The following is a 20,366-nucleotide window of genomic DNA, read 5'->3' as shown; positions in this document are numbered from 1 at the left end:
AGAGCTCCTTGAGTGATCCCTAGAATGTCATTTTTGATTCTTTTACTGGGTTATGAGTTAACCCTTAGATAGTGTTCCGGTACATTGAGCATGTTTTCAATTTGTAGTGTGTAGTCAGAACTGTTTAGAGCTACAATGCCACCACCTTTATCACAAGGTTTGATGGTAATGGTTTTGTTGCTCGCAAGGTCTTTGAGTGCCATTTATTCATTATATTTGAGATTATATGTGGGTTTAGGAACAAACTTCATCATATCATTAATTTTGGATGTCACAACTCTTTCAAAGATACCAACCTCAGGTCCCACTTCATCAAGAGTAGGAGTAAAGAGGGAGTCTGGACATAATCCTGACCTATTATTGGTCTAGGGAGGACTGTGGTTTTCAAAAAATCTATTGAGTCAGATTTTCCTAAAGAATGATTGAAGATCTCGTTGGAATTCAAATTTATTGAGTCCTGTACTGGGTACAAAAGAAAGTCCCCGTGAAAGTAACTCAAGGGCCTGATTGTCAATGGAGATATTAGATAAATTGAAGATAGGTATAGAGTCTCCAGGGTGCTCCCTAAAAAGCGGTTCCCTCTATTGAAGTTTTCATAAGGAGGTCTTCTAAAGTTAGTATTTCTAGATGGACCAGCTATTAATTCACCATCAGAGTCAGAAGACTCAGAGAAGGTAATAATTTTCTTATTGGACCAATGTTGTTGGTCACTATGATATGTCTGTTCCCTGGTAAGGTTGTAATATTGACTCCCCAAATAGGGATAGATCTTTTCCTCAGAGAAATTCCGGATATCTTTTTTGAGTTTATCTGTTTTCTTTTTGATCAAATAGTCACTAAAGGAATTAAGTTCAACATTAACTTCATCCAATTTTTCTTAGCCTCCTCAACTGGGTTATTTTCCTGAGACTTTGTTCAATTTCAGATATTTCTTTAAGGAGTAATTCTACAGCTTCCCTAGCTGTTTCTATAATCAAAATCATTAGGTCCCTAGATCACCGATTGTCTATTAATGACCACTTTTCCAGGAATTTCCTAACCTCAACAAAAAGACCAGTGATGTTCCTAATTCTTAATCCGTTTAGTATAACACCTGCCTTGAGGTATTCGAACATAAAATCGGCATGTGATTGAGTTCTTCTTGTTTTCTTTTTGAGATTAAGGAGTTTAAACCATTCATCATTTTCAGTTTTATTGAGAGAAAAAGGATGTTCAGTTGAAGTACTTTGTCCCATTAATCTCCAGAAGTCTTCATCACTGAAACCAAAGGTTTTGATACTGTCCATGAAGACGTAGGACAATGCAGTATGAAGCACCATCTAGTGAAAAAGGAGGTGAACCAGCAACAGAGTAGTCAGTATAATATAGAAAGTAATAGGTTGAAAGATACAAAATAGAAGTGCTCCAAACCTTATACTGGCAGCAAGTAAGCTAAATATATGGTTCTTCTAGCTTGGTATAGATAGCATTACCGACATACGACTAGGCATGCTTTCCATCTGTTGACATACATTGTACGTAGGTGTACATTTATTCAGTCTTTTCATTTTCTAGGGCACGTTTATACTTTTCAAATTGAGGATCATCTATTCTTGTGTATAGCTTTTTGGAGTGTCCGTTTTGCCCTATATCGACAGTCACAGTGTAAGTTTAGGTCCTTATTAGTTATAAGGTTGTGTCTTTTTCATCTATATGGACTCCATATTTATCCACCTATTTTCCATATTTGTAGAGAATTTGCGTGTATGGGGTGCGTCATTCATTGGTACCCGTACTTCCTGTCAGACCAGCATTCACTTCTGAACAACGAGTAGCCGCTTATCCTACAAGCTGGTAATTATACAGGCTTGGTTATTTTCTATTTTCTTTCTTAACTCTACCCTTTTCTTATTATTCCCAGCAATTAGTAATTCAGTCTATCTTTCTTAGTAACTTTTCCTAAACACCCTATTTGTACCCAACCTGGCACTGGTTTGGTCCTTTTGGCTTCCAGGAACTTTTACACTATAGGTCTGCCATATTTTTACACCTTACCTGGGAGCTTCAGTTACTTTCTAGTATGGCACTTTATATCTGGGTGTCTCTTTGGTGGTGGCCTGCTCCAATGGATACAGATATTTTTGGTTTTAATATATTTATTTCTGTTATTTTCTGCCACATTATTATTCACAGATTCTGTATGAATATACAGTGTGTTACCGAGGAGCCCCTTCACCTCGTAGTCTCAATTTAATAAAGAGACTCATTAGATGGGAAACTTGACCATTTTATGATTACTTCCTACTGCGCCCTGACGAAGGAACTGGTGGACTTCATGGTCTACTCTAAACGTGCGTCGGCGCTTTGGCTGTTCATTGACTGATATGAAGAACTTGTGTTATTGTGCATTTCTGTATTTTTTTCTTTGAGTAGCATTTATGTGACATACACATGTTTCTTGTTGCGTTTCTTTTTTCTTTTTGCTTTATTCACATGTTAGTTTTGCTTTACTGTATATTGTGAGGTCTGATTCTGTGTCACATTATTATAATTGTTTTATGTATGTGGGCTCTCTTAGGTATTTTGCAAGTACAAATCATTGAAATTGTGTAAATTGAATTGTCTTTTTATATTACTGTTTATATAAAAATAAATCTTTAAAAATAGAAAATACTCTTTTTCTGTGACATAATGAGGCTTTAATTATTATGTGTTGGATGTACCACCAATTAAGAATTCCATAGGGGGAGGCTTTTGTTGTTAGTAGTTCTGATTTTCCCCTGCCCTCCTTCCCCTTATATTGCATTTTTCAGGGGCCCTCTTTAGTTTAGTAACTTTGGTTGTCCTTTTGACCCTAAGGTGGGCAATGACATTCCCTGGTGCTGGGTCTGTGAAGTTGGTACATTTTCAGCAGGTTGCTCTCTTTGTCTGCGCTGCCTCAGTGTTGGTCCGGGCGGGGGGCAGGGGTGTCGGGGGGGTGGTGGGGGTGGGTGTTGTTGCTCTATTGGGTCTCCGGGCTGCATGTTCTGTTGCCCAGATGTATCTGTTGTTCTTCATGTTTGGCTCTGGGCTGTGCTCCCTTGTCTGTTACCGGTTGTTGTCCGACTTTACACCAGGTCAGAGCAGGTGTTAATTTCCTGCTGCTAACACGCCTTATAGCCTGTTTTGTGATCTTATCGCAGATCTGGCTGGTTGTTGAGAATGTTGCGGAGTGGTGGTGTTGCGGCTTTTTGCTCTGGAATGCCTACTCATTAGTGAAAGTTGCGTGGGTCATCTGTGGCGATGTTTTTTCCTGCTGCTATCGCAGGTAAACTGGTACTATGGGCTGTTAGCACCAGCTTGTGAATGGGGTGATAAGTTTATCGCAATTTTGGCTGCGATAAAATGCCATTAACTCGGCGATAGCTCCTTGAGAATATGCCCCAAAGTATTTACCTAGTTCATGGGCACGCTTTACCTTTCTTAAACGCAATTCTCTGAAACTCATTGATAAGTCCCAATCTTCAGTGCCAAAGCGTTAGCAAACAGTGGTACAGGTAATACTAGTTGCTTGTTTTACTTGGCTAGTGGTAAAGTTTGTATTTCCCTCTGCAAAGTAGCCAAGACTCTTCTAACTTGCATAATTGCCAGACATTAATTAAAAAACCTTCTACTAATTTTGCTTTTATTGATGAAAAGTAATTTGTTGATCAATATATTCGTACTTTTAAATCGTGTACACTTTTCCCTATTAGTGGCATAATTAAAGCCCTAGTTATAAATTCTACAATGGTCCCCCAAGACAGAATGCTCCATTAATTTGTAATGATCCTTATGCTGGTTGTTGTGAAGAAGTATGCACTATTTTAATGTTGAGCTCTAGGGCTCCAGGATGCTCCGGCCCAAGTAATATTTTTAAGTAACTTGCTTTGTAAGGTGCATTCAATATCACTGAAAAATCATCCCAGCTTGATAAATATTTAAGTGTCAGTCCCCTAGGGAACACTATTCAGCTTCCTTGAATAGATTACTCACTCATTCTATTTAATGCTCATTTACAAATATAACAGATTATAGTATATCGAAATTAGAAACTTTTGCTAGACCTTTGGGCAAATTGAATCCCAAAGAGTGGGTGTTAACTTTAGACACTACGGGGCAGATTTATGTTAACTGGCGCATCCCTGCATATCAGCAGGGATGCGCCAATTATTATGCGCCACAGCTACGCCACCATGGATGCGCCGCATTTATAATGCGGCGCACCATGGGGCGAAAACGGCACAGATGCGTGACGCATCTGTGCCGTAAAAGTGGCGCATTGCTGGAGTTGCGTCGCAAGCGCGACGCAGCTCCAGCAATGTTCTGGGGGGTCCTATCTTGTTAATGCTGCGTCAATCCTTACGCCTGCTTCAAGCAGGCGCAGGGTTTTGACGCAGCATGGGCCTAAAAGTGACTGAGTGAAATCTTGTAGATTTCACTCAGCCACTTTTAGGAGGCGTTCCTGCGCCGGAACGCCCCCACCTGCCCTGGAATGCCTACATGTGGCGCAGGGCTTTACAACGTGACGCATCTCCCAGATGCGTCACGTTGTAAATACCCCGCACCATGGCGCAGGATTTGCGCCGCTGCTGCGTCACAAAAGTGACGCAACGGCGGCGCAAAAGTGGCGCAAGTGCAACATAAATCTGCCCCTACATCTTCAAAATTATCAAATGACGATAGAACATTAACTAATGGTTTTCATCCTCTTTCTGTAACACAATTTGAATAAGACAATTCAAACCTCAAATTAGCACACCCTTTGTGTTTTTTCCATGGTTTAATAGGAAACTCAAAACCAGGAAACATGAGTATAAAATATTGTAAAGGAAGTGGGGAAAAAAACTACAACTTGACAAACAAACATACATAAAATTGACAACTGTACACCCACTATGAACAAGTCAAAACACCAAAGCAGAGTATTCTAAAAAACGTATTCTCAGCTCCAAAAATCCTCACAGAGAGAGAGAGGTGTTCGAACATATAAAAATACGGCCTGTTCTTCAGCTGACAGTAACACTATCAATCCATCTCAAGAGCTGTGGAATAAGCTGTCCGAATTTTTTCATGACAAAATTGCCAACTTAATTCAAATTAAGCGAAAATGTGGCTGGCCTTCTGGAAATCTCACCACAGAAGAGAGAAATAAACACCCAGGGGCAGATTTACGTTTCCTGGCGCATCCCTGCAAATAAGCAGGGATGCGCCAGGAAAGATGCATGACGCAAGTTTACCCTTGCACCACCACAGATGCGCCGCTTTTCATGGCGCAAGGATAGACAGATGCGTGTTGCATCTGCCGGCGTAAGGTTGGCGCAGGGCTGGAGTTGTGTCGCGGGCGCAACGCAACTCCAGCACTGTTCCAACCTGGCCTATCCGCAATATGGTGCGCCACGCCTTACGCCTGCTTCAAGCTTTTGACGCAGACAAGGTTTTGACGCAGCGGCATCAGAAAAATGACTGAGTGAAATCTCGTAGATTTCACTCAGGCACTTTTCCGAGGCATTCCTGCGACGGAACGCCCCCCCCCGCGCCGGAACATCCACATGAAACCTGATGCAGGTTTCATGTGGCGCAGGGCTTTACAACGTGACGCATCTCCCTAGATGCGTCACATTGTAAATAGGGTGTAACGTGACGTATGGTTTACGCCGCTGCTGCGTCACAAAAGTGACGCAACGGCGGCGCAAATGTGGCGCACGGGGCTCGTAAATCTGCCCCTCAGTTGTAACGGTATTAGTCAGTCATTGAATAATACCAGACTAATATTACGTTTCTCCTGTCAAAATATTTGGATTACTTTAGTATGTGTCAGTATCCTTAGACATCTATCTTTAAAAACGGACGACATGAAAGGCCATCTTGTACTCAACTGAAGGGTAGGGACTTCAGTATTCAGATGCGTGTATTGTTAGGTTTGGAAAAAAAACATTTATGCTGTGTTTGACTTAGTGCATACGTTTTTAAAACTATGTAAAGTTCTGTTAGAGGGAGGCGTGCAAAGTTTAGAAAAAATGGAAAGTGAGCTGCGTTTCACAGCAGCAGTAAATCATTATACTGCTGAACTGGGGCCTCAAGAGGCAATGGGGGACTGGTGCCACGTGACAAGAGGCCAAGCGAGAGATGCCATCCTTAGCACATCCCCTGACTCGTCTGGTACCATGCCCAATATTACCCCCTTGCTTGGAAGGTCTCTGTGACCCAACCTGTCACTGGCATGTGCCACCGACAAATGTCCAGAGCTGCCACCTCTTCCCTGCTCAGTGCACCACCGTAAATCTCTGATACTTCTATGATGCAATTTCTATTCACAGGATGTCTCTCCTTAGGCGGAATATCCTGAATCTGCAAAGCAGACCAGTTGTGTTAGCACACACCTGGAGATGTTGCCTCTGATTGTTGGGTAAAGTCAGGAAACTTTGCTGGATGTGATTTAGAGACACCACTCAGAAGATCAGTTGTAAACATTGGTGAGCCCAACATATTAGTCATCGCTCTACTTGGTCACATCCAGGGAAGTGGTCCTGCTCCTGATCTTCTCATCAAGCTTGAGGTTACCGGACTTCATGAAAGCTTGATCATGAGACATGCTTTTTAACCTTCATCCAATTGGAATTGAAAACTGCATTTTGTAGATTAGGTCTAACCATGTGGTTTCTTTACATTGCCTTCTTCTCTCTATTTACCAGTGCCTTCATTACATTTTCCTTCACTTCATCTGAGATACTTTTCCCTCCCTGCCTCATTGCCTTCTATAACCCTAAATTAAGTACTGTGCAACCCACATATTCATGCACAAAAACTTCGTGCCTTTTTTTCGAGGTTGCAAGCAGAATACTCCACCACAAACATGGTGGATGTCTCTCCCAGCATATTAGAAGTGCAATATAGCGTAATACAGCAGCCCTGATATCCTGTACATTTGTGATGGAGATCCCATCCGTCAAATTCTAAACAAGGTCATTTATATTGAGATAGTTCAACTGACTTACTGAAAGCAAAGTCAGAAATCACAATTCATAAAAGTGCTTTGTGTTTTATAATAGGAATGACATTGTAAATGCACATTCCGACACCTCATAAAACTCAGGGAATAGGAGGAAGCAGAGCGGCGTTTCCCCTTCTTGGCAATTAACTCAGTAATGTCCAAATGCTTTTGTTTTAAAGTTGCAAAGCATGGAGCTCCAAAGAGCAGGGCTATTAAATGTTGGCTTGCCAAACCAAGGTTGCTTTGCCTTAAATGCACCTCAGGCATCTTTAAGCCACTACCAGACACTGCGCCCCCTGTATTTTACTTTTGCTAGTCCCTAAATTCTCACTTAATTTAGCTTTTTCTATCTTTCTCTTCCTCTGTCTTTATACTTTGCGTGTTTTTCCCTCTCTTTCTCACTGGCTAATATCAGATGAGGGGGTCCAAGAAAATTAGTGCCAGTAGACCCCAATGGCAACAACTGGCTCAAATTATCCACCTTCTTCGCCATCACAGTCCCCATGCAGGGTTCCAGTCAGGCACCATACTTCTAAATCTAACTACATAGCAGAACTTTCCCAACACCTATATCTACATTGTTTTTCCCTCTGACCTACCCTACATTTGTCATTCTCTCTCTCCTCTCCCTTGCTCTCTCTTTCTCTCTCTCTCTCTCTCTCTCTCTCTCAATATTCCTGCTGCTCTCAATAATTCCTGCTGCCCCCTTCCTGCTATATACTGACATACCAGATAATGATGTCGCTTTTGTTTTATTGCATTCTTATCCATACTCCTTTGAGTATAGTTCACGATGAAAGCACAGCTTTTTCCACCGCTACTGGGCCTGGTCTTCACCACCATTACTACATGGTGTTTCACCTACACATCAGCTCAAACATTTTATGGGACCTTAATCTCATGGGGGAAATACTGTGTATATTTGTCTTTGCTTGCTTACATTAATATCAAAATCTTAAGTGCAGGAGTCAGTCAATGGCCGATGTCCAAACTACCGCCCCATTGCAGGTATTGGGCATTATGACACTGGGGAGGCACATAAAGGCCCATCTGTTGCAGGACACCAGAGGGAGTTTGTTTAATATTCTTTAAACTCGGGCTGCTCTGGAAGAACTTCTCGAACAGCTTGAGTCTTTTTTTTTAAGTGTTATAATGATCACTGTGCCGGGCACACTGACATCATTACACTAAAGTAAAATGAGCCGATGAGCTCATTTTACTTTCACGGTTTCAGTGCTCGGGGGCATATTTCAGCCCTCTCACCACTGATTGGGGTGGGTATCATCAAAAAGGGCCTTCCTTTTGCAATGATCTCTCTCCCCAGTGAATACCTGCTTGGGGATCACCAGAGGAGAGTGAACCCAAGCAGGGATCCACCCACTAGACACCAGTTATTTTGGGGGGCCCTTGGAGAAGGGCTTGTGCTCCCCTACAAATTTTTGTTTAAATAAATACAGGGGTGCGGCTGCCCACCATAATCATGGTCATGCCGCCCCCAACTAAACGAAGCAACAGTTTGTCTGCTCCCCTTTTGAGGACAGATTGGTGTATCTACTCCGGATCTGGCCCTGGGTGGTGACAAAGCCCACTGGATGCCAGGGATTTTTTTTTTAAATAGGGGTGGGGGATATGTCCCCATCCCAAGCAAATGGGGCTACAATCTTTCTGCCCCTTTGGGGGGCAGATGGAGGTAATTACTCCCCGATCTGCCCGCCACGGAGGATAGAAAGCCCACTAGATGGCAGGTAAAGTTCTTTTTTTCCAATAAAATATAAGTGTGGGAGCTTCCCACCATAGGGATTCCAGGTTTATGTCTCTTGTGTGAATCTCAGAAGATTTTCTTACAATGCCCTGCACACCCCAAATTTTGCCTGAATTCATTGATTTTCCTTACATTTCAGTGATGGAAAACTCCAGAATCCACAGGTATTCACAAAATTATTAACACCCAGAATTGCCCCCCTCGGGCCAATAAATACGCTGCACCACTTGTGTGAATGGGCCTACTACCCGTGGCAGAAACAGTTCAAACCAAGGTCAATAGGCTCCCATTGACCTTGGCTTTATCCGTTCATGTTATGAAAAATATCCTGAGGGGGCGTGGCCAAGTAAGATGGCTGACTGATAGTGTACCGAGTCAGCTCCGGCCCCACGGACTCCCAAAAGCGGCTAAGCGGGGGCTCTGGATCGGCGCAGACGCGGAACGCTTGTGGAGGCAGATGTCACGGCGGTGAGGCTGCGGCAACCCCTGAAAGGTGGGACTGCGAGCTCTGACTCGGGAGCCGAGAGCGGTCAAAATGGCGGCCGCGGCTGATCGCCATGCGGGGCTCCACACGAGCTCGGGGGAGTGACCGGAGGCAGGTCGAGTGGTGCACCGGGCAGTGGCGACCCTGCAGAATGAAGTGGTTCGGGCATGGATGGTGATGCGAGCGGGGATCGCGCGCCGAGCAACAACTCAGTAGGACCTTCACGGAGCGGCCGCGTCCGCCGCCACTACGGAGACTGCGGGGTGAGAAGGCTGGCCACCGGGATGCGATTTGATCTCCATGACGACAACACCTGCAGGTTGGAGGGGACGCCGACCCGAAGGGCGCTCACCAATCGAGCTTGCTCCGGGCGGTGCCTGACCTTAAGATGGCGGCCATGTGAGACGTTTCTGGGCACCGAGGGAGTCTCCATAACGCTGGCCCCCTAGCGCGCTTGGTTTGGAGGGCACGTGGAGGTGGAGGGGACAGCTGGCAGTGGTGAGGACCGATATCCAGCGGCCCCCGTGTGGACAGCGGAGCGACTACTGGCAGGATCTACCGGCAAAGGCAAGAAGGCTCCCGATTCTAAGTCCATGGGTCAGGTGGTCGAGCGGAGGAGGATTGTCGCTGCGGGGTCATAAGGCTGGTGGGGGCGAACTACTGCGGCACGACGTGGACGCTCTGATGGGGAGGACGTCCCGCACGCTCCCGACTAAGAAGACTCCTAAGCCACAGGAAAATCGCGTGGCGAAGTACTTCCAGACACTGTACAGCGCCACCGACGAGGGAGGACCGAGCGGAGGCGACGGGATGGCCTTGACGAAGGACGACCTGGTGGCCACACTCCGGGACTTTAAAAAAGATCTCTGCGGAGAGCTCAAACTGGACCTTCACTCTAGCTTGGACCAACTGCGTGGGGACCTGACGGAGAAGCTCGGCGATTTGCGCCGTGATGTGGACGCGGTGGGGTCCCGGGTCCTGGAGGTGGAGGAGAAGGTGCAAGCCTTGGATAGAGCCTCCCTGGCCTCCCGGGCGGAGTGTACAGAGCTTCGCACACAGCTGGCGCAGTCCGCCCTGAAGCTGGAAGATATGGAGAACCGTACTCGGAGAGAGAATATACGGGTGAGAGACCTGGAAGAAGGCGCGGAAGGCCCGGACCTGGAGGCGTTCATTTTCGGCCTCTTTGGGGAGGTGGTGAACCGGCCAGACCTGAAAATAAAGCTGGAACTGGTGCACAGGGTCGGACCACCGGTTAACGGAGAGCGCAGGAGACCTAGGGACGTCCTGGCGAAGTTGCATGCCTTTCCGGTCAAGGAGGTCATCTTGGAAGCAGCCAGGAAGAAGAAGGAGGTCTCGTTCCAGGGCCACAGCTGTTCTTTGTATCAGGACTTGTCGCAAGCCACTCTAGTGCGACGGCAGCAGCTCCGCCCGGTGACTGGCAAGCTTCGAGAGGAAAACGTGCGCTACAGATGGACTTATCCCTTCGGGCTCACCTTTGAACGGCACAATAAAAGACATCATATAACAGAGCTGAAGGAAGGGCTGCGCATCCTGGGCCTCCCCGCGGAAACAGACGACGCTGGGGTCCCGGAATCGTCCGGCGCCGCGGCAGCAAGACCGCAGGGGGAGCAGTGGCACTGGGCTCATCGCCAGCGAGGAGGGCCCAACCGTGAGTGAGGGCCGAGATGATGTGACGCGGGATTCACCAGGCTGAAGGATGGCCGCGCCCTCGGGGGGTCTCCCGGCGGGGGGGCTCTGATCCCCTCGCGGCAGTTCCAGGAGGACGGCGATGGGGCCGTGACGGGTCCAGCGAGAGGAGCGGCTGTCTCCACATGGACACTGAAGTTTTTGTTTTATCAGGTGCCATCTCTCTAGCATGCATGTTGTTGCTGATGTTCTCGCCGGTTGCGGGGCAAGTTGGTTGGGCTTGGAGTCCGTTGGGGCTGGGTCTTGGTTACCTTCCCTGGAACTACACAAGGTTTGCGGTGTTCCATGGTCGGGGTTCTTTGGTTGGGGAGGTTGGTAGGGGGGGGAGGGGGGGAGGGAGGGAGGTAGGGGGGGCAGGTTTGGGGGGGGCAAAGGTGGCAGGCTGCAACGACGACACGGGGCCAAGTGGGGGGCGACGAGGCATCAAGGGGGGGCAGGTTGAGGCAGAGGCAGAGAGGCGCCGCGGGCTGGTACGGATGGATCCCACAACACACAACGAGGGGGAGGTTTCCGACTCTACCTGAGCAGAGCGGGGAGGGGGTAGACCATTTAAGATGGTGACGTGGGCTACATGGAATGTGAAAGGGTTGAATGCATCCCAGAAGCGACAGAAGGTATTAAAGTATATTATAGATAGGCAGATTAAGGTAGTCGCCCTGCAGGAAACGCACCTTAAAAAGGAAGACGCGGGGCGGCTCAAACATAGGGCATACCCCCAGATTTTTCACTCCGCTGCCAACACAAAACATAATGGGGTGGCGGTATTGTTCCACAACTCCACGCCCTTTCAAATAGCAGACACAAATAGGGATAAGGACGGGAGGTGGCTCATGCTCAAGGGGAGGCTGCAGGGACAACTTTGCACAATTGCGGTAGTATACGCTCCGAACACTGGACAGGCGGCGTTCACATCACGCGTGTTGGATTCCCTCGGCAGTTTTGCGGAGGGTCCCATCATCCTGATGGGGGACTTTAACTTCCTGTGGGATGGTCACCTAGATGGCTCCCACACTGCGGGGGTGAGGACGTCTGTGTTTCCTACGCGAGTCAAAGAGCGCTTCGACTCCCTTGGTCTTTGGGATGGGTGGCGGGCCTTTCACGGGACGACGAAGGACTATACTTTCTATTCCCACGTCCACCGGACTTACACTCGGATAGACTATATTTTCCTAAGTCAGGCGTTAGTGGGGAAGGTGACAGGAGCGCAGATTCTCCCCATATCGGTCTCGGACCATGGGATGGTTCTTTTGGAGCTGCAATGGGGAGGGAAGGGACACGGACACGGCAGATGGTACTTCCCTGGGGCCATCTTGAGAGATCAGGTGCGGAGGGCGGAGCTGACGGAGGCCATAGAGGCATATTTTCAGGGCAACCTCCCTGAGGACACCTCATATCAGAATATGTGGCACGCGTTCAAAGCGGTAGTGAGAAGCAAGTGCATTCAACTGCAGGCGTCGCTGCGGAGACAACAGGCGTTGGAACGGGAAGCATTAGAGGAAGAGCTGAAAGGGCTGGAGGATAGACACAAAGCTGTGCCCTCTCGCGATTTACTGCGACAACTCACGGCGGTGAGGGGTAAATTACGGGCGATCTACAACGCCAGGGCGGAATATACCCTGCTGAGGCTTAGACACGCGGGTTACGAACAGAGGGACAAAGTGGGGTCGCAGCTGGCGCGTAAGCTTAGAGTCCAACGTGCGAAATCGTATGTGGGAGGCATTCGGATAGGACCTGACCAGGTCACGCACAAGGAGGTAGCCAAGACCAGAGCCTTTCGGGATTTTTATGGCGCTCTGTATAGTGGGGACACGCTTGTGCGGGACCTCCAAACGGAGTATTTAGATGGGGTGGAGTGCCCCTGACTTTCGCCGCCGGAAAGGGAGAGGCTGGAAGAGCCCATCTCTGGGGAGGAAGTGCGGACTGCCATAAAGCGTCTCAAACTTCATAAGGCGCCTGGCCCGGACGGCTATACAGCACATTTTTATAAGCACTTCGCAGACGAACTGGTCCCGCATCTGACAGCCTTGTTTCGGGCGGTGGCGAAAGAAGCACGAGTTTCCAATTCTATGGCGGAGGCGGTGATTACGGTTCTGCCTAAACCAGGCAAAGACCCGCAGTCGTGTGCGTCCTATCGCCCCATAGCCCTCCTGAACCTGGACGCCAAGCTCTACTCCATGATCTTAGCTAGCCGCCTGGACGACCTGCTACCCCGGTTGATCCACCCGGACCAATCTGGCTTCATTAAAGGGCGCCAGACACACGATAATATACGGCGCACGATCCACATTATTGAAAAAACTACTAGATTCAAAATTCCAGCTGTGCTGGTCGGGTTAGACGCCGAAAAAGCGTTTGACCGCGTAGATTGGCCCTTTCTATTCCTGACCTTACGGAAATTTGGTTTCGGGGACACCTTCATAGACATGGTGCGTGCTAACTATTGCCTTCCTTCCGCGAGAGTGGTGGTCAACGGGATAGCTTCCGAGCCCTTCCGACTTACTCGGGGCACTAGACAGGGGTGTCCGCTGTCCCCCCTGCTCTTTGCCCTAAGCATAGAGCCCCTCGCCATTCGTGTGAGAGCGAATGCACTCATTAAAGGGATACGGTTTAGCGGGGAAGATCACAAACTCTCCCTCTTCGCTGATGATGTGCTGCTAACCCTGGGGGAGCCTCGCCTCTCTCTCGCCGCAGTGTGGGGGGAACTGCAGGACTTTGAGAAAGTGGCGGGCTTTAAGGTAAACATGACCAAGTCATACATATTGAATCTCACACTCTCAAGTGCGGAAGTGGCATCGCTGAAAGCCCAGACGTCGCTCTCGTGGGCAAGGCACTCTCTACAATATCTAGGGGTACAGCTTACGCCGAAGATTTCGGGGCTGTATGGAGCCAACTTCACCAAGGTCCTGCCGCACTTGCGACAGGAGCTGAGGCGGTGGAAGCCTCTGTATATATCCTGGATGGGGCGAATCAATGCGGTAAAGATGATGGTGCTGCCCCAGGTCCTATATTTGTTTCAGGCTTTACCGATCCTGCTGGAGAAAGCGTTCTTTCCGCAGCTGAAGTCACTGATTACGAGGTTTGTGTGGCAGGGGGGGAGGGCACGGCTCCCTTTTACAGTGCTTCGGAAACAGAGGGCGGAAGGAGGAATGGGCCTGCCGGACTTCGAGCTCTACTACCAAGCGGCCCAATTGCGGGTCGCGTTAGAATGGACGGCACGCGAATCGGAGAAGCATTGGCTTCATATGGATCGCGCGATCGCCGGCAGGTCGATCTGGGATCTGCTGTGGAAGCCAAGGAGAGACAGACCGCCGAATGCCTATCTTAGCACACCGACACACACTACTTTGGAGGTATGGGATAGGGTCACGCGGAGAGAGGGGTGGACGACATTCCCTTCGCCATACACCCCGATACACTTTAATCCGGCCTTCCCGCCAGCCAGAGACGAGGGTCCTTTTGACAAGTGGCATGAAGGGGGATGTCTAAAGTTGGCGGACCTGTTTGCCAATGGGGCGTTCCGCTCGTTTCAGAATTGTAAGGGAGAATTTGGGGTTCCAGATAGTGAGCACTACCACTATTTACAACTAAAACACTGGGCCACGCCGACACCGATGAGGGAGGCGGGATGTCGGGACCTCACTGACATGGAGAAACTGGTGCTGACTAAGGCGGGTTCTATGAAGGGGGCAATTTCGACTCTCTACCGGATGCTGTTGACTACGTTACATACGCCCAGGGTCAGGTATATGGGGTTTTGGGAGCACCTCCTGGGGAGAGAGATCGCAGACGCGGAGTGGAGGGGATTGTGGCGTGACATACCCAGACATAACCTGTCGGTGGGCTTGAGGGAGGAACATTACAAAACCATATTTGATTGGCATTTATACTAACCCCGGGCGTAGCACTACGCTTCGCCCACGTAGTGTACGTAGCGCTGCCTGCTTCGCACTTTCCGAAGTAGGCGAAGCAGGGCAGCGCTACGCACACGCCGAGGGCGAAGCGTAGCTGCTTGCCACCCGCCACCCACCTCCCGCCCGCCCTTCTTTTAAATATATGAGCAATGAAAAATAAAGTAAAGTAAGTCGACTTACCCGTAAGCGCGGCGTCTCCGGGGCTCCCTCTTTCAGTTTCTAATTTCTTCTGGCAAATGCGCATGCGCGGACACCCGCGCATGCGCATTTCTCGCGAGAAATGCGCATGCGCGGGCGTCCGCGCATGCGCATTTGCCAGAAGAAATTAGAAACTGAAAGAGGGAGCCCCGGAGACGCCGCGCTTACGGGTAAGTCGACTTACTTTTACTTTATTTTTCATTGCTTATAATATTTAAAAGAATGGCGGGTGGGAGGTGGGTGGCACGTAGTGGGGCTACGCGAAGCGCGTAGTGTGCGTAGATTTGGGCACACTACGTGCTGCTTCACGTAGCCCCACTACGCCCACTACGCCCACCCTTAATTTATACCCAACGAAATTGGCCAGGATCTTCCCGGGGACCTCTGCACTCTGCTGGCGGGGATGCGGCCTTCTAGGAGATTTCAAACATATATGGTGGGACAGCCCCAGCATACGACCTTTTTGGGAAGAAATCCTAGCGCAGCTTAAAGATATCTTAGTCTTCACACCCCCCGGGCGGATCGACCACATGATACTAGGACTTCGGGGGGAGGATTGGGACGGAGTGTCCAGAGATGACAAGGCTATATGGTGGCTTTGCGTGGGGGCGGCTAAGCTTACAGTGGCGGCGGCGTGGAAAAAACAGGGCGCTCCGGCTTTATCGCTGTGGCACGCCCGCCCATGGCGCCTGCTTTCGTTGGAGCGCCTGGCCTCGTGTTTCCGGGATGATCCCTCAGCCTTTGAAGAGTCTTGGGGTGCCCTGCTGTCTTACCCGTCAAAGGGCCTACCTGCGGCAGTATATCCGCCCACTTTGAGAGCTTTGCTTCTCTTCCAGACCTGACAGGGGACGGGCATGGGGGGGGTAGGGCCCCGCAGCGAACATGATTGAGTTTCGGGGGGGTCCTGCGCTACCCCAGGCTGGCATTTACCTATTCGGACGCTTTGCAGATGTCACGGGGGGGGTGGGAGGGGTGGCTGGGGGCTTGGGGGGTAGGGTGGGATCTCGGAGGGGTTGGGGGGTGATTCCCAGTGGCTGGACATGGAGCATCTGTACCACCTATGGAGCATCATATGGACACTTACGGCCGGGGACACCCTACAGTTACTAGTTCTTGTATGGTTATAACTGTGCACTGGTAATGATGCTGTGAAAATCAATAAAAATGATTTACATAAAAATATCCTGAGAGCCACAAAAGGCACACCACCCTGGCCGCCCCTAGTTGTCTACTCTTAAAAAATTTACAGGTTTGCTAGGCTTCTCAAGGTGTCACCTGAGTTAGGGCCCAACATCCATAGCTACCCACTTTGCAAAAGGCAGGTCAGGTATCTATGTTGCATTTCGGGACATTTGCTGTCACACGCACTAGGCTTACCCAAACAGGTGAAGTACAATTTTTGAAAAGAGACTTAGAGGAATGCTGTGTTGAAGTAAGTTTGTGGCTCCTCAAAGATTCCAGAACTTTCCATCACAGAAATGAGAGGAAAATGTGTTTTTTTTGTCAAAGTTTGAGTTTTGAAAACGATTCAGGGTAAAATAACCTGGTTATAGCCACACAAATCACCCTATCCTGGATTGCCCTAGGTGTTTAGTGTTCATAAATGTACATGTTTTCTGGGCTTCCTTAGGTGCCAGCTGTGATAGGGTCCAAAATCCACAGCTACCCACTTTGCAAAAAAAACTGGTCAGTTTTGGGTGGAAAAATGTGATGTATCCATTTGCATTTTGGGCCATTTCCTGTCATGGGCACTAGGCCTAACCACACAAATGAGGTGCCATTTTTATCAGATGGCTTAGGAGAATGCTGGGTGGAAGGAAGCTTGTGGTTGCCCACAGATTCCAGAACTTTCCATCACAGAAATGTGAGGAAAATGTGTCTTTTAGCAAAGTGTGAGGTTTGCAAAGGGGTTCTGAGTAAAAAAACCTGGTGAGAGACGCGCAAGTCCCGGGATTCCTCCAGGTGTCTATTTTTTTTTTAATGTGCAGTTATGCTAGGTTTGCCTGGTTGCCCCCTGAGTTAGGGCCCAAAATCTACAGCTACCCACTTTATAAAAAACAGGTCAGATTTGAGTGGAAAAATGTGATGTATCGATGTTGAGTTTTGGGCATTTCTTGTCGCTGGCACTAGGCCTCCCCAAACAAATGAGGTACCAATTTTGTCAGAAGAGTTCGGGAAATGCTGGGTGGAAGGAAGTTTGTGGAATCCCACAGATTCCAGAACTTTCCATCACAGAAATATGAGGAAAATGTCCTTTTATATTAACGTTTGAGGTTTGCAAGTGGTACTGGGTGAAACAACTCCCCAGACTGGATTTCCCTTGGTGTCCAGTTTTTAAAAATGTACAGGTTTGCTAGTTTGCCCCAGGTTTTGGTGGAGCTAGAGCATAAAATCCACAGGTACCCATTTTGCAAAAAAAGTGTTTGTTTTGAGTGGAAAATGTGATCTATCCGTGTTGCGTCTTGGGCCATTTACTGCTGCAGGCACTAGACCTACCCACACAAGTGAAGTACCATTTTTATCAGAAGTCATGTGGGAGCATAGAATAGTAAGATATTTGTTATTACTAATTGGATTTTGCTGCATTTTTGCCTTCCAAATGTAGGCTAGTATGTAAAAAAGAAGACATTTTGAAAAAAACACTCTAAATCATATGCTAGTATGGGTACCCACAAATTCAGAGATGTACAAATAACAACTGCACTTAAACTCCAAATCTTGTACCGATTTCAGAAATAAATAGGTATCAGTACACAATGAAATGGCCAATGTGCGGTGCAGCGAAGTAGTTGGCTGGGGGTACCTTGGGTTCTTGGAGAACTTACAAACCGTATATATCCCCTCAACCAGAAGGGTCTAGCGGACGTTATGGTATATTGCTTTTGTAAATTGGCCATTGTGACAAAAAGTTACCAATTAAAACGTTAACATAAATAGACATGTTTTCCTACTCATTTTCAATATTTCTTTATTTCAACAGTTAATTCCTTTTGGAAAAACATTGAGGGATCCACACATATGACCCCTTTTTGAATTCAGAATTATACCTACTTTTCAGAAATGTACAGCTTTTCTGGCTCACCCATGCGTTTTTCACTGGTTTCTACCACAAACTGGAAGTAGGTTGAGAGCACAAAACTAGGAAAAATGGGTAACCTCCTTGGAAATTGCCAAAACGGTGGTAAAAATTAAGTTTTATTTATTCAGCTCTGCATGTCCCTGAAAGCAGGGAAGATGGTGACTTTGGCACAGCAAACCGTTCATTGATGCCATTTGTAGGAAAATAAGCAGAACCTTTTATCCAGAGCACGTTTTTCATACTTTTCCCCAAAAACTCAAAATATAGCTACATTTTGCTTATTTTCTCCATTCCTCCAGGGGAGATCACACACCCTGGCTACTTTTAGAATCCCCAGGAAGTTGAGTGTTGAGGTAATTTGGATTTTGTTGGCTGTGTTATTTAAAATATATATTCATTAATATTCATTAATGTGAATTGATCAATTGGTTATTTTTATTTGTTAGTTACATGTTTAATACATTTTCAAAATGATTACAAAATTTTCATTTACGATATATATATATATATATATATATATATATTTACTGAAAAAACCATAGGTTTCAGGGGCGTTATAGTTAGCTGGACTTTTCACTCGTACAAAACCATTGAAATTCCCCCGTTATAGTTAGTTCAGCTAACTATAACTCGCGCGCCCGCAATGCACTGCTGATGACGTCACATATTACATCACTCATGACATGGTCAGTGGCATCACTCATGACATCACTGATGACATCTCAAATGACATCACTCATGACATCATCCAGTGAATGTGTGTTTTTCTGAAAATTACATATGTTTTATATATGTATATCTCAAGGTGGATGGAAGAATAAATGGGTATATAAGTGTCTAAATGGATGATTTGTTTTTGAAAAATTGATTGTGTAACTGACTGATTAAGTGTATCTTAGTGAATACATGGCTTAGTGAGTAATGTTTAAATATGTAAATGTCTGTATCAGTCTCTCACTTTGTGTATATGTGGCTGCATGGCTTGCTGAGTAGCTACATGAGTGTCTATATAGGTTATTAGTTGTTTTTTTGAGTATCAGTATGAGTGTCTGAGTGTCTGTATGGTTCGGTGGGGGTATTATGTAGTGCATAGGTGCATAAATGAGTGACTCACTGTTTGTATGTGTTGAAGACAGCATGTGTGCAGGACTGTATGGGTGGATGAGTGTCTGCATGGGTGTGTTAGTGAGTGAATGACTGTCTCAATAGTGTCTTTATGAGTAACTACATATGTTTTAAACTAGTATATGTGACTATTGGTGTATATAAGTGAGTATATGTGAGAGTGAGAGATTGGAAGAGTTCCTGTATGAATAAGTATGTGTTTCTATAAGTGATTGTTTAAAAGACAAAGTATGTGTAAGTTTCTGTAGAAGTAAATGTGGTGGTGTGTGTATAACTGTATATGCAAGTAAATCGATGCTTGATTCCTTATTAGCATGAATGACTATGTGTGTGAGTAGCTCTATGGATGAGTGGTGTTGTGTAACAGGATGTATAGGTGTATGAGTACATATGATGAGTGAGTACATGTATGAGCGACTGTATAGGGCTGTTGGTGAATGAGTGGATGTGTATGTGGATCTTAGAATTACTGAATAGGTTGTTGTAACTGGTATTGGTATTTCCATTGTTTTGAAAATTTTAGTTTCTATTTTTGAATGTGTGTATCAAAGGTTATATTAGGGGGAGAGGAGGTCTGCCACTATATCACCAGGATGATGTCATCAGTGATGTCATCAGTGATGTCATTTGAGATGTCATCAGTGATGTCATGAGTGATGTCACTGACCATGTCATGAGTGATGTAATATGTGACGTCATCAGCAGTGCATTGCGGGCACACGAGTTATAGTTAGCTGAACTAACTATAACGGGGGAATTTCAATGGTTTTGTACGAGTGAAAAGTCCAGCTAACTATAACGCCCCTGAAACCTATGTTTTTTTCAGTGAATTTTTAAGGTTTTTTAAATGCTAATTCCTAACTATAACGTGCCTGAAACCTATGGTTTTTTCAGTGAATTTCAAAGGTTTTTTAAATGCTAATTTCTATCTATGCCTACAGAGATAGAACATGTGAAGAAAGAAGAAAAAATGCACAGAAAGAAAAAAAAGAAATGCAGAAAGAAGCAACAGAAGTCCTCAAAGACGAAGAAAAGTGCAGGAAGAAGGATAACGTGCAGAAAGAACAAACAGAAGAGCAGAAAGAAGCCTTGTTGCAAAATCATCCTGT

This window comes from Triturus cristatus, chromosome 4_1 (assembly GCF_964204655.1).
Source record: "Triturus cristatus chromosome 4_1, aTriCri1.1, whole genome shotgun sequence".
NCBI classification, from domain to species: Eukaryota; Metazoa; Chordata; class Amphibia; order Caudata; family Salamandridae; genus Triturus; species Triturus cristatus.
Note: the sequence above shows the minus strand (reverse complement) of the source record.